Source organism: Rhagoletis zephyria, unplaced genomic scaffold, assembly GCF_001687245.7.
Source record: "Rhagoletis zephyria isolate East Lansing unplaced genomic scaffold, Rhagoletis_zephyria_1.1 Rzeph_scaffold_05217, whole genome shotgun sequence".
In the NCBI taxonomy this organism is placed as follows: Eukaryota; Metazoa; Arthropoda; class Insecta; order Diptera; family Tephritidae; genus Rhagoletis; species Rhagoletis zephyria.
In genome coordinates, this window is record NW_016162300.1 from 32,248 (window position 1) to 44,128 (window position 11,881).

Here is an 11,881-nt window from a genome sequence, read left to right on the forward strand (position 1 = left end):
AAAAAAAAAAAGTTGCCAAGTTACCAAGCACTCGAAATGTTACCTATTTTGGTCACAAATGACTAAATGTGGTAACCGTGATCCTAAGTAGTCAGATTTTGTCAGAAGAATTTTTGCTGGCAAAAACTTGAAAAGTGTCAAACTCAACTGAATTTAAATGAACGGAAATTTAAGAGTGCACGTAAAGTGAGATTAATCGAAAAACTAAAAAAAGTTACTGAAACTGGAAGCAGGCAAAAATAATTGATATCGTAATTGTTTATTGTGCTTGTGCTTGTGTGAATGTGTTTTGGACATACATTTCTATTCTTATTTGACATTAGTGTTGTTGTTGCCATTCTTTGGACTAAAAATTTGGTTTTTTGCGTTCCTTTACCCTTTCCTGTTATTCTCTTTTAGTGAGCGCATTTGGCTTACGCTCTTGCATTTTGACACTTTTCAGATTTTATTCCACTGATGGGCACCGACTTGCCCGTGCACTCTGAAAAAGGTTTAGTTATAATTACCAAGACTTAGTTATAGTGACCAAGTGGCATAGAAATAAATATCTAGTTCTGAAAGTCTGCAATTTATTTGAGACTTCTAGTTGGGACAAATGTATATTTGTTAATAATTACAAAACGACTACCTTGAGTGGACAATATTGTTAGTTGAATAAAATCATTACTGAGCAAATATAAACAATGCTTTGGTTGATACAAGTTTTCAATTAATTTTGTGAACTTGCTGTAGACTTGAATCACCTAACCGTTTATTATTGGAAAAAAAGTTTCAGTTTGACAAAAATAAAAATTTTGTCTTTACTTTCTTTTTTTATTTGCATATATTAAGCATAAAACATACATACATATTTACATAAATAGCTACTAGTGTAAATAATACAAATCTATATGGTGGTAAGAATTTCCTAAAAAGAAACGATGAAACAGGAACAGTCGTCCGAAAACCCAGGTCAATATCTGCTGGAAGTACTGGTTTAAGTACATTGCTTTGCAGTTTCCTTGGCTAAATAGATAATTTCAAATTATAATTGACATGAATTATATATTCACTGAGAAACCCCGGTTGGCATCAAACTTTATATTCTTAAATAACTATGCGCAACAACTCGCGGCGATGGCAAAACTGAAACTGAAGTTCTGAACACATTGAAAACGACGAGCTACCGACCACAGCTTCCAATTTGTCATCTTTATTATCTAAGCGCTTTGTCGATGGCGACATGATTTCTTTGAACGAGGCAGCGACATCATGAATTTGTATGAGTTTGACATAAAAGAAGAGGAAGAACCTTATCTGTCGCCAGAAAAATAGAAATAGATCTAATCTGGCCACAACCACAGCCGTCGCGTAGCCCGGTCGTCGCCAAAATAATTATCTACATAAGAGTACGTGTTAAAATAATTTGACAGCTGTGGTTTGTAGCTCGTCGTTTTCATTGTGTTCGGGCTATGAAACGAACAAGTCTGGGCATGTCGTAGCACACACTTTTCTTTCTCTAACTAGCGCAGTGATCGACATGCTATAGCTCACTGAGCGCTCTGTGACCACACGCGTGTTTCACCAATATACGAATAGCGGTAGCGGAGCAATTATTTCCACGCACACATTCTCATTCATTGAATCGTTTTTATGCAATGGTCGGAATACTACCCTGCAGCAAATCAAACTGGTTCAGAACTTGCGCTGAGCTAGCCTGAAAAGGGACGGTACTGGTTCTTCATCTATCCCAACTCAACGCTTGCAACTGTCTTTTTTAACATGGCGATGTCCTACGAAGTGACAATTGTCGCCCTCTGCAGAACTTTTGAACTTGTTCTGAGCTGACTCTGGCTTAGATGGTTCTGATACAGTTCATATAACAACAGTTCTTAGATAGTTCAAAAAGGGTCACCTCCGGGCTAAAAAAAATGTGGTTAGTTTTGAGCTGGTTCTAATAAGTATAGTATGGAGCCTTTTCTTTAAATAAGCACGCATACAATTTTGTAAATAAAAATACTTCATTATATGTTTCAAGAGCTATTTGTTTTGAAATAGTTTACTTTTTGACGCAAACTGTGCTTTAAATTTAGGAACATAAAGTGTCAATTATTCCTTTATTTTCTAAAACCGTTATTCTTAAAAATAATTTATATTTGTTACGTATAATGGGTATTTCTGGGATACCTATAATTAAAAATCTGAACTAAGTCGTGTCAAACAATGAGAAAAACGGTGATATATTGAATGATTATTCGTGATAACTCAGCGTTAAATTGCATTTAATTTATTGAAATGTAATACATAGACTTTCCGGCATCTCATAAGAAATATAGAATTTTGAAGATTCACAATAGTTTTCATGCTAAATATTTTTCGTAAATTTTTTATTTAAGGATGGCTCATAAGTATTATAACATAAACAAATAAATTCACGTTTCTAACTGTGTTGGAAATTTAGTAGAATTCTAGAAACTGTTATAAAAACTTCAATATTTTAAATCAGAGTTTATAAGTATGCAGTTCTATAGCCCATTAAATTTTAGTATAATTAATCGCGCTAATTTTTTATAACTCTTTTTACGCAAGCTCTTGAAGGCATTCTCCTATTTAAATATTTTCGTTTAAGATGCAAGATTACACTTTACTACACTAAAATTTTATGGGCTACAAAACAGAATGCTCGAAATATTTATAAAAAATATCTGATTAAAAATTTGAAATTTTGAAGACAGTTTTTAGATTTCTATAAGTTTGCAGCACAGTTAGGAATTTGAATTTAAATGGTTTATGGAGTATGAGACATAGTACTTAAATAAAAACTAAACGAAAAATATTGAAAGTGAAGAACATTGAAATTAAAAAAAAATCAATGCATAACTACACATTTCGGGGGCTTAGTGATACATTTACGTATGTACATTATCGTTCATATGAATAGCACTCCCATTTCAAAGTGAGATTGTTTACCACTTTTGCAAATTTTTTTACATCTGATTAAAAGGTCAAACATTTTGACGAAAAATCGTTAAATTTAACTTTGTTTTATATAAAGTTTTAAAACACGGTTTATATGATTTTATTCGTATTTTATACATACGTACGTAGATATATATAAAAATGACATTAATGTACCAATAACGACTTTTTTGGAAATATTTGAGCAGTTGCCCCATAAACTATGTAGAGAATTACATATTAAATAAACGAAAACAGTTTGTTATTACTTTTAGGGTCTAAGAAAATCGAAAAAATATAGTATATTACATTTGTGCATCTTTTGTCAGCTTTCACATGACCAGGATGAGTAACATTGATGACAGCGCAACTAGCAACATATGAGTTTCAACCGTCCAACTCTGCATCCCTATTTCAGTAGTTCAGAGACAGTTCTGAAATTTGTAGGGCGGAACTAGCGCTTTGCCAGACTGTCCCTAAATTTTGCTGCAGGGTACCCAGAAAAACCCACCAAACGTATTCACCCACACTTGAACAAAATTAGAGTTCTGAACCAATACTACTACAAAAATAAATTTGTATTCCCAATAAATGTTAAAAGAAGATGGTTATACAATATGTGGCGATATGTATATCTTACGCTGTCTGCTCTATCATTTGGTTTTACTGGCACTGCCAGTTCAAAAAAAAAGGCTGCATTGCCAGGTTTCGAATTCTGTACTATGTACGTTGATAAAGCCAAGTAACCGGATGTTATATGTAATATCCGAGTGCTGAACTTTACTCTTCAATTAGTATCAAACACAATATTAAATATTTAAATATACCAAAGAGCTGAGGCTTTAATATGCATATATTTATATACCTAAATATATATACATAGGTATATAAAGATACACATACAAATGACATTTCCAAATATTTGGAAATTTTATTTGTACGTATGTACATCAGAATGGTCCAAAAACAATAAAGTCGGAATTTTAATGCCGCCACCCCCTAGTATTGTTCCATACCGAAAACAAATACACCCCTATTTTTTTATTTTGAAATCAAAAAATATTTAGGGCGTGCTCACAGCGTTCAAAGTGTTCCATGTATTTTATATGGGGAAAAAACAACTTTTCGTAGAAATGGTGTAAAATTCTTGAAAATCAATACTTTTCGAACGGAAAACTGTGGTCCTCCTCAGGAGACTTCCAATATTAATATCCTATTGTTTATTTAACCAGTTTTTAATATTAAGGATTTTTTATTGGTCCCCCCATTGCATTTTCTAGGGGTTTTGGAGGACCTTTAAAATATAGTTACCATGAAAAAATGGTTAAAGAAACAATTGGGTATTATTACTGGGAATCTCCTGAAGATAAGCAAAGTTCTTTCGATCGAAAAATATTGATTTTCAAGAATTTTACACCATTTCTATGAAAAGTTGTGTTTCCCCATATAAAATACATGGAAAACTTTGAGCGCTGTGAGCATTCCCTAAATATTTTTTTATTTCAAAATAAAAAAATAGGGGTATATTTGTTTTCGGTATGGAACAATCCTAGGGGGTGGCGGCATTAAAAATCCGACCTTATTTTTTCACATACATTTTTGGACTACTTTAATGTACATATGTATATGCACTATAGTTTTATAACAAAAATTTTTATAGAATTTTTAAGAAATTTGTTAATAGAGTGATGGATTTCCTAAAACTTTTCTCTGGGTAAGTGAAAGCTAAAACCTTCTACACCGGGTTATTTTCCGGTTACTTTTAGGATACACCGAGCCATAGTAAAAAGCGTACATCACTATAACTTTTCCTTTGCATTGCGCAACAATTTCGAGCGGCGGTTGTGAAAAACTGAAAAATAGTGGATTTTTAGAATAAATAGAGAAATAAATACAAAAATAAAGTGAAATAATAAAGAAAACCCAAAAAACTAAACAATAATATATAAAACAAAACTAAACAGTACTATTTGAAGCAAAACTAAAGAAGCGGAATCTGCATCTACACCGGGGACTGCTCCGGCGCATCTGATAGTGTACCTGATACTGCGTCAGCCCGTTGGAATCTAGGTACAGAGAAAGGAGCTAGCAGGAAAACAGGCAAGTAAAAATGAAATCCTTTAGAAACGCGTTAAGTGTAGAAAAGGAAAAACGTGAGGTTAGGGCAGAAAAGTACAGAAAGCTAGAAGAATTTGCAGCAGTAGGTACTGATGAGAGTGAGCCCATAAATGTAGATTTAAACGAAGACAACGAATCTTTGTGGCAGCATGAGGAACAGGAGAATTCGAGTTCTGGGGTAGATATGGAATCTGGTACTAAAGAAAAAGCTGCTGTGATAAGGGCGTGGGCAATCAGAAACAGTGTTTCCCATAGTACTGTGACTGATTTGCTGCAAAGTTTAAAGAAAATAGGTGTTAATGACCTGCCCATTTGTGCCAAAAGCCTTTTTAAGACAAACAAGAGAAAAGTGCNACCAATAAAATTCAAATCGATTTCGGAATTGACGGACTGAGACTTTTTAAAAGTTCCAACAAAGTTTTGTGGGCGATTTTAGGAGCGATCGTTGCTTATCCCCACTAAAGTCCTTTTGTCATTGCGTGTTTTTCTGTTACTGAAAAGCCGTGGAACATCAATGACTTCATGAAGGACTTTCGCGAGGAAGTTGCTAGAATTAAAAAGGAAGGACTCAAAGTTGGTTCAAAATACATTCGAAAAGAATTCGAAGTACGCCTGTTCACCTGTGACTCGCCAGCTCGGGCTTTTGTCACAAGTGTGTTTTCGCATAATGGCAAAAAGGGTTGTCCTAAATGTGACCAAGTAGGAACGTATATTAAAAGACGAGTCAGTTTTTCCAAGAAAATTCATGAGTTGCGAACTGATTCTTCTTTTAAAAACAGGTTGGATGTAGAGCATCATAGCATGCCTTTCAGGGAGCAAAGAAATATACTTGGAAACCATAACTTCGGAATGGTTTCCCAATTTCCCCTTGATCCAATGCACCTTGTGGATTTGGGTGTAACCAAAAAACTTTTACAACTGATTATCAAGAGGGGGAATGTGTCAAGAATGACCGAAAAAATAAATTTCTTGTCTCGATTGGTTCCTTCAGAGTTTGGCCGTATTTGTAGAGACTTAGATGAATTGGGCAACTGTAAATCTACCGAATTGAGATAATTTCTCCTATATTCAGGAATATTTGTTTTAAAGGATTGCATAGAAGATGATTTGTACTACCATTTCCTACTTTTGCATGCAGGTATTAGATTGCTTTCCTGCGAAAAAAACTTTTAAAACTGAATCAAATATTGCCCAAGGGATTCTACAGGAATTCGTGAACTTGTTTGGAAGTATCCACGGAGAGAATTTGATAAGCTTCAACGTTCATGGCATATTGCATTTGTCCCAGTGTATGAATCAATTTGGACCTTTGGAGAATTTCTCAGCGTATAAATACCAGACTTACATGCAATACCTGAAGAAAATCATAAAAAAGCCAAACAAACTTTTGCAACAACTTTATTTCAGACTTCAAGAATCCTATAGTTCGGATGCTCCTTAAAAAAAGAATTTAAAAATTGGTTCTTTTGATGTTAACATAAAAAAGGATTCATTTTGTTACAGCGAAAAACGGGCCCTTTCAAAGCTCTATCGATGCAAAGTGTGTCTGGACGGGATGTGGTTCGTGGATATAACTTTCAGCAAATTGAAAATTATTTCCATGAACCACTGGAATCTGTTCCTGGGTTGGGAATACTTATAGCCCAAAGGCTAAATGATCAAGCAATAACAATTTTCAAAAGTGATATCGACTATAAATATTTCTGTATTCCGCATGAAAATAAATTTCTTTTAATACCAATACTTCACAATCTATTCCACGAGTTCTCAATTTAAAGTGGATAGAATAGTATTTAGTAGTAATTAGATAAAACAATGGTTCCAGTATTTATAAATATGTATATTAGACTGCATCACTCCCCATACAAACAAAAATCGGTACTATTTTTCCATTGGAATTATAAAATCTATTATATTTTAAGAAGTCCACCAAAATTATTCGAAAAAATATTAAGATTTAAGTGAGCTGGACCAATTTCAAAATACCTCCAAAAGTTTTTTATGAATAAAAATAGTTTCTTAAATGTTTTTTTTGAAAAAATCCCCTCAAATGACAAAACCGTTTAAGCTTAAAAAATTTGCATAAAAATATTAAAAAAGAATTTGAACGGAATCGTAATGATGAGATTTTTGATGCTGTTTTTTTAACTTTTTTCAAAGATTGGTATAATAAAAACTTGAATAACTGAGCCTAAACTGTTCTGATTAAGACTTAAGAGGTGTCAGTGGAAAGGTATTTTCTCACCCTTTTTATTTCTTTGCTAATAAACTTATTCAAAGGATGAAAGAGAAAGGTAGGATGAACGAACGTCATTCAAAGTTGAATTAAGCTGTGTTGGCATTTGAAAAAAAAAAAAATTGCGACACGAATGATATTTTTTTGGACAGAAATAAAAACAGTGTGAAAATACCTTTCTACCGAGATCCCATACGTCTAAATCAGAATAGTTTTGGCCCAGTTATTCAAGTTTTTCGTAAATTAATCTTTGAAAAAGTAAAAAAAAAAACAGCATCAAAAATCTCATTCTTACGATTCCGTTGAAAAGATTTTAAAATATTTTTATGCAGATTTTTTACGATTAATCTGTTTTGTCATCTGAGAAGACTTTTTTCAAAAAGTTCTTTACAAAACTATTTTTATTCATATAAAACTCCACTTTTGGAGGTATTTTCAAATCGGTCCAGCTCACTTAAATCTTATATTTTCCCAAATATTTTGGTGAACGTCTTAAAATATAATAAATTTTGTAATCCCGCCGGAAAAACCGCAACTTTTTTTTGGTGATGCAGTCTAATGTACATACATACAGTGAACCAAATAAAAACTAAACTAAACTAAACTAAAAAAAAAGCCAAAATTTGCTAAAATATCGCGTGATTTTTTTTTTCACTGTACATACATATGTATATTTTATATTGAGAATTTTACTAATACATATTTTGAATTTCCAAGGAAAATGGAGCACGAAATATCATTCGAAGACGACGACGTGCTAGAAAGTAGTCAACCAGCGATGAGTACACCCAAAGGTAAATTATTTTAATTTATTCAAACTACATATTTAAATTAACATGTTTTTTTCCAGTGCAAACATTTTCTATTGCAAATAGAAAAGTTTTCCAAGTGGGTACAGCGTATAATATAAGACGCCAAGAAAACAGTGATAACAACAAAGGTATACATACATACAATTTATTGTTTTTTCCTTTTATAATTTTGGGTGCATTCGAAAACGTCAAAATACAAAGCATCAGCCTTTTTTGTTTCTTAACCTCAGCAGATTGTAATGCCAAATGTGCGCAACCACGGTTAGATGCTAATTTTCAATTAGGTTGCGCAAGTTAGACCTATTTTTCGAGTGCGTTTTCGAATGCACCCTTTATCTCTGTACTTAAATACGCTTTTAAATATGGACTTCTTTTAACTTCATTTTACTTTTCAGCAATAACAGATCTTCTGAACGCAATTTTAGAACCCAGAAAGCAATATTTAATATGCTAGATACTCTGGAGAAAGCGGTTAATGAAAACGTATTATTTTTATATACCTCCACTTCCACACAAAAAAATCATAAATTTTCTATAAAAATATGGTTCAGCCTATAATATAAACCATTTAAATATAAGTCTCAAACTTTGTAAAATTTTCAGCAAAACTTCAAACAATATATCCCATTAAATTTTAGAATAATGTGCTGATTTGTAATTGCAACCAAAATCCCTTTCTCCTTTTCTTCCATACAAAGTATGTTTTAAATTTTTCTACATTAAAGAAAACGGGATTTTGTAGCAACTTCAAACCAGCACATTATCGTACTAAAATTTAATGGGCTATAAAACTGCATTCCAAAACTTTTTTTTTTTACTGACAAAAAAGCTTTAAATTTTGCTGAAAATTTAACACACGTTTTTAATTTTATAAAAAGTTTGAAACTTATATTTAAATGGTTCATATTATAAACTGAACTACTTTTTTTATAAAAAGTTTATGATTTTTGTTACTTTGTAAAAAAAATCTATGTAAGAAAATTTTTCTAGTGGGTGTTTGTATGCATATTGTTATCTTTATACATTAGGTTCTCGATAGAGGTCCTATAATGGCACATCATCAGACGATTCGAGAGTGCAAAGTGGTCTTAACCAAAGTTCGGCATTCTGTCGGCCGTTTAACAGGAGAAGTTGAAAATCCTATTGAGTTAGAAATCGCAGCTACATTACCTATATGAACCATTGACGATGCATTCGACATTGAAGAGAAGTTAACGTCAAGAGAATATGCCGAAGCAATGGTAGACTTTATTGTTTTTTTTTGTAATTTTATAATTTTATAACATTCCAATTTGCAGAGAACGTGTTTATTCAAGTTAAAAAGAGCGAACAGTTCGGTTGACGATGTGTTGCGGAAGATCTTGACGGATGAGCTATTAATTTTATTTAATTTTGATGGCAGAAAGAATAAGAAAGCGCTCACTAAGCTGAAGCTTGTCAACGAAATTTTATTCGGTAGTACAGAAAAATTTACTCAAGCGTTTCACCCAACAATTCAATCTTTCGGAGATAATTTCATTTAAAATATAGTTCGATCAAATTTCAATACTTCAAACTTTTTATTCAGAGGGTGTGCGCAACAATCTCAGCAAAAAAATTCGGAATAAAATATGTGAAACTTTGATGAAAATATTTAGAAATTTGATTAATTGTTGTGAACTTTGTGTAAGCTTTGAAACTTATTTACATGGTATCTGTTATGGATCGAACTATATCTTAAATGCAAGTTATTAAAAGTAAATAGATAAACATAAGTTCCAAACAATGTCATTTTGAATTCTGCGTAATTCTTTACAGGTGTGTTTCAATCTGAAGGACGACCCACCTATGAAAAAATCCTCCGCAAATGTGTCGAGCTGAGCCACAACAGGTGGCGACAGAAGAAATTGTTGGGAAATCGTTCAGTCACCAGCCAGTAAGTTCTCTTTATGGTTTAATTAAAATATTTTGTTATATTATTTAATTTTATTTTTCAGGGTAAATGAGGCATCTCTCTCAAACAATAGTCTACTGAATGATGTAAATTGACTGGAGTAATTCGTAACTCTTTTTAATTAAGTATCTATTAAGCACCTATTAAACGTTACATTATATACAGTAAATATACAGCTTTTGTCTAAATATTTTAAAAGCCACATTTTGACTTCCGTGTTTTGTTGTTTATCTAATGCTCATTAATTTTTTCAAAAAAGTCTGTATAACTTATTATCTAACAAAACCCATATAAATCCAAATTTCAATATTTATAAAAATTAAAAAGATTCAACAAACTTTATTAAAACTTCAAATTTTTTAATTAGAACTTATTAAAAAGATTTTGGGTATACAGTTTTATATCGCGTTATATTTTAGTATAATAAAGTGCAAGTGTGAAGTTGCTGAAAACATTCGTTGATTTACCGTAAATCAACGAACATTTTCAGCAACTTCACATTTGCACTTTATTATACAAAAAAAATGCAGTTTTAATAAAACTTTGTTGAACCTTTCTAATTTTTATAAAAAGTTTGAAATTTCGATTTACATGGGTTTTGTTACATAATAAGTTACACATACTTTTTAAAAAAATTAAAAAACATTAAATAAACAAAAAAACAGAAGTCAAAATGTCGCTTTTAAAATATTTAGACAAAAGGTGCAGTGTTGCCATTTTAGCCGTTTTCCGGCTAGATTTAGCCGGTTGCGATGGCAAACAGCCGGAGAAATTTCGATTTAGCCGGCAGCCGATTTGTTAGCCGCTTTGCAGAAAAAATTAGCCGTTTTTAGCCGATTTTGCTATTTGCCTTGTTTTCTTAAATTTCAAATATGTATATATGTTTCCATTTTTGACTAAGCGACCCAAAATCTGTTAGAAATGGCTACTAGCCTTATCGTGGAGAAAATTTTCATGTCAGGCAGGGTTGTATGAAATTGGGCCGATTTCGCTTATTTCTACACGGAACCACAAATTGTTACCTTCAGACAACTTTGAGCTGTTTTCAGGTCTTCTTAAACCCCCTACCTTTGTGAGCTGAACTGATAAAGCTACTGCAGAGCTGCGGCGATATGAAAATATTGAGGTATATTTTCATACGTACTTCGATATAATTAATTGGTGGGAGGTACACAAATGCGAAATGCCGCTGCTGCAAAAACTCAGTCGTAGAGTAATAGCCACTCCTTCAACTAGCGCATCGTCAGAAAGAGTGGGCTTGTTCGAGTTGCAATCACAACCGCATTGTTGCGCGAATTATTAAAGTATCGCGTTCTATGTGAATTTCTAGGAATGTAATATTAGTTGGGCAGTTGCAACAATGTTGCCATTTTTCATCAGTTCGGCAGTAATACCGCTTTTATTACTTGCCTCGAACAGGCCAGTTTTTTATTCTGCTGGAAATGTTATTTCTGACAAAAGATCCCACCTTTTGTCAAATGATGGTGCCCTTAATCAGTTGATATTTTTGCATTATAATATGCAGTTAGGAAACCAATAAAATTAACAAAAATTGTCTTTACAAATGATTTTTCTTTGATGCTTTCATTACAGCAGTTATGCCATGCAATTGCTATCGCACGTTATGTTTGGAAATAAATGAGTGCGAGTGTGTGCAGATGTGAAAAGAAAGCGAGTGACTTAAAATGTAATTTGAGTGTATCCATGCAGCTCTCTGCTANAATAAAATTAACAAAAATTGTCTTTACAAATGATTTTTCTTTGATGCTTTCATTACAGCAGTTATGCCATGCAATTGCTATCGCACGTTATGTTTGGAAATAAATGAGTGCGAGTGTGTGCAGA

The 11,881-nt window shown here is 32.6% G+C and overlaps 1 long non-coding RNA gene across 1 annotated transcript; it reads left to right on the forward strand.

The window, feature by feature from the left end:
• Positions 1-9,441: 9,441 nt before the first annotated feature.
• Positions 9,442-10,205, forward strand: LOC108371785 (uncharacterized). The gene is made up of 3 exons (XR_001848789.1): positions 9,442-9,558; positions 9,901-10,018; positions 10,080-10,205. It is a non-coding gene; the product is annotated as an uncharacterized LOC108371785 (long non-coding RNA).
• The last annotated feature ends 1,676 nt before the right edge of the window (positions 10,206-11,881 follow it).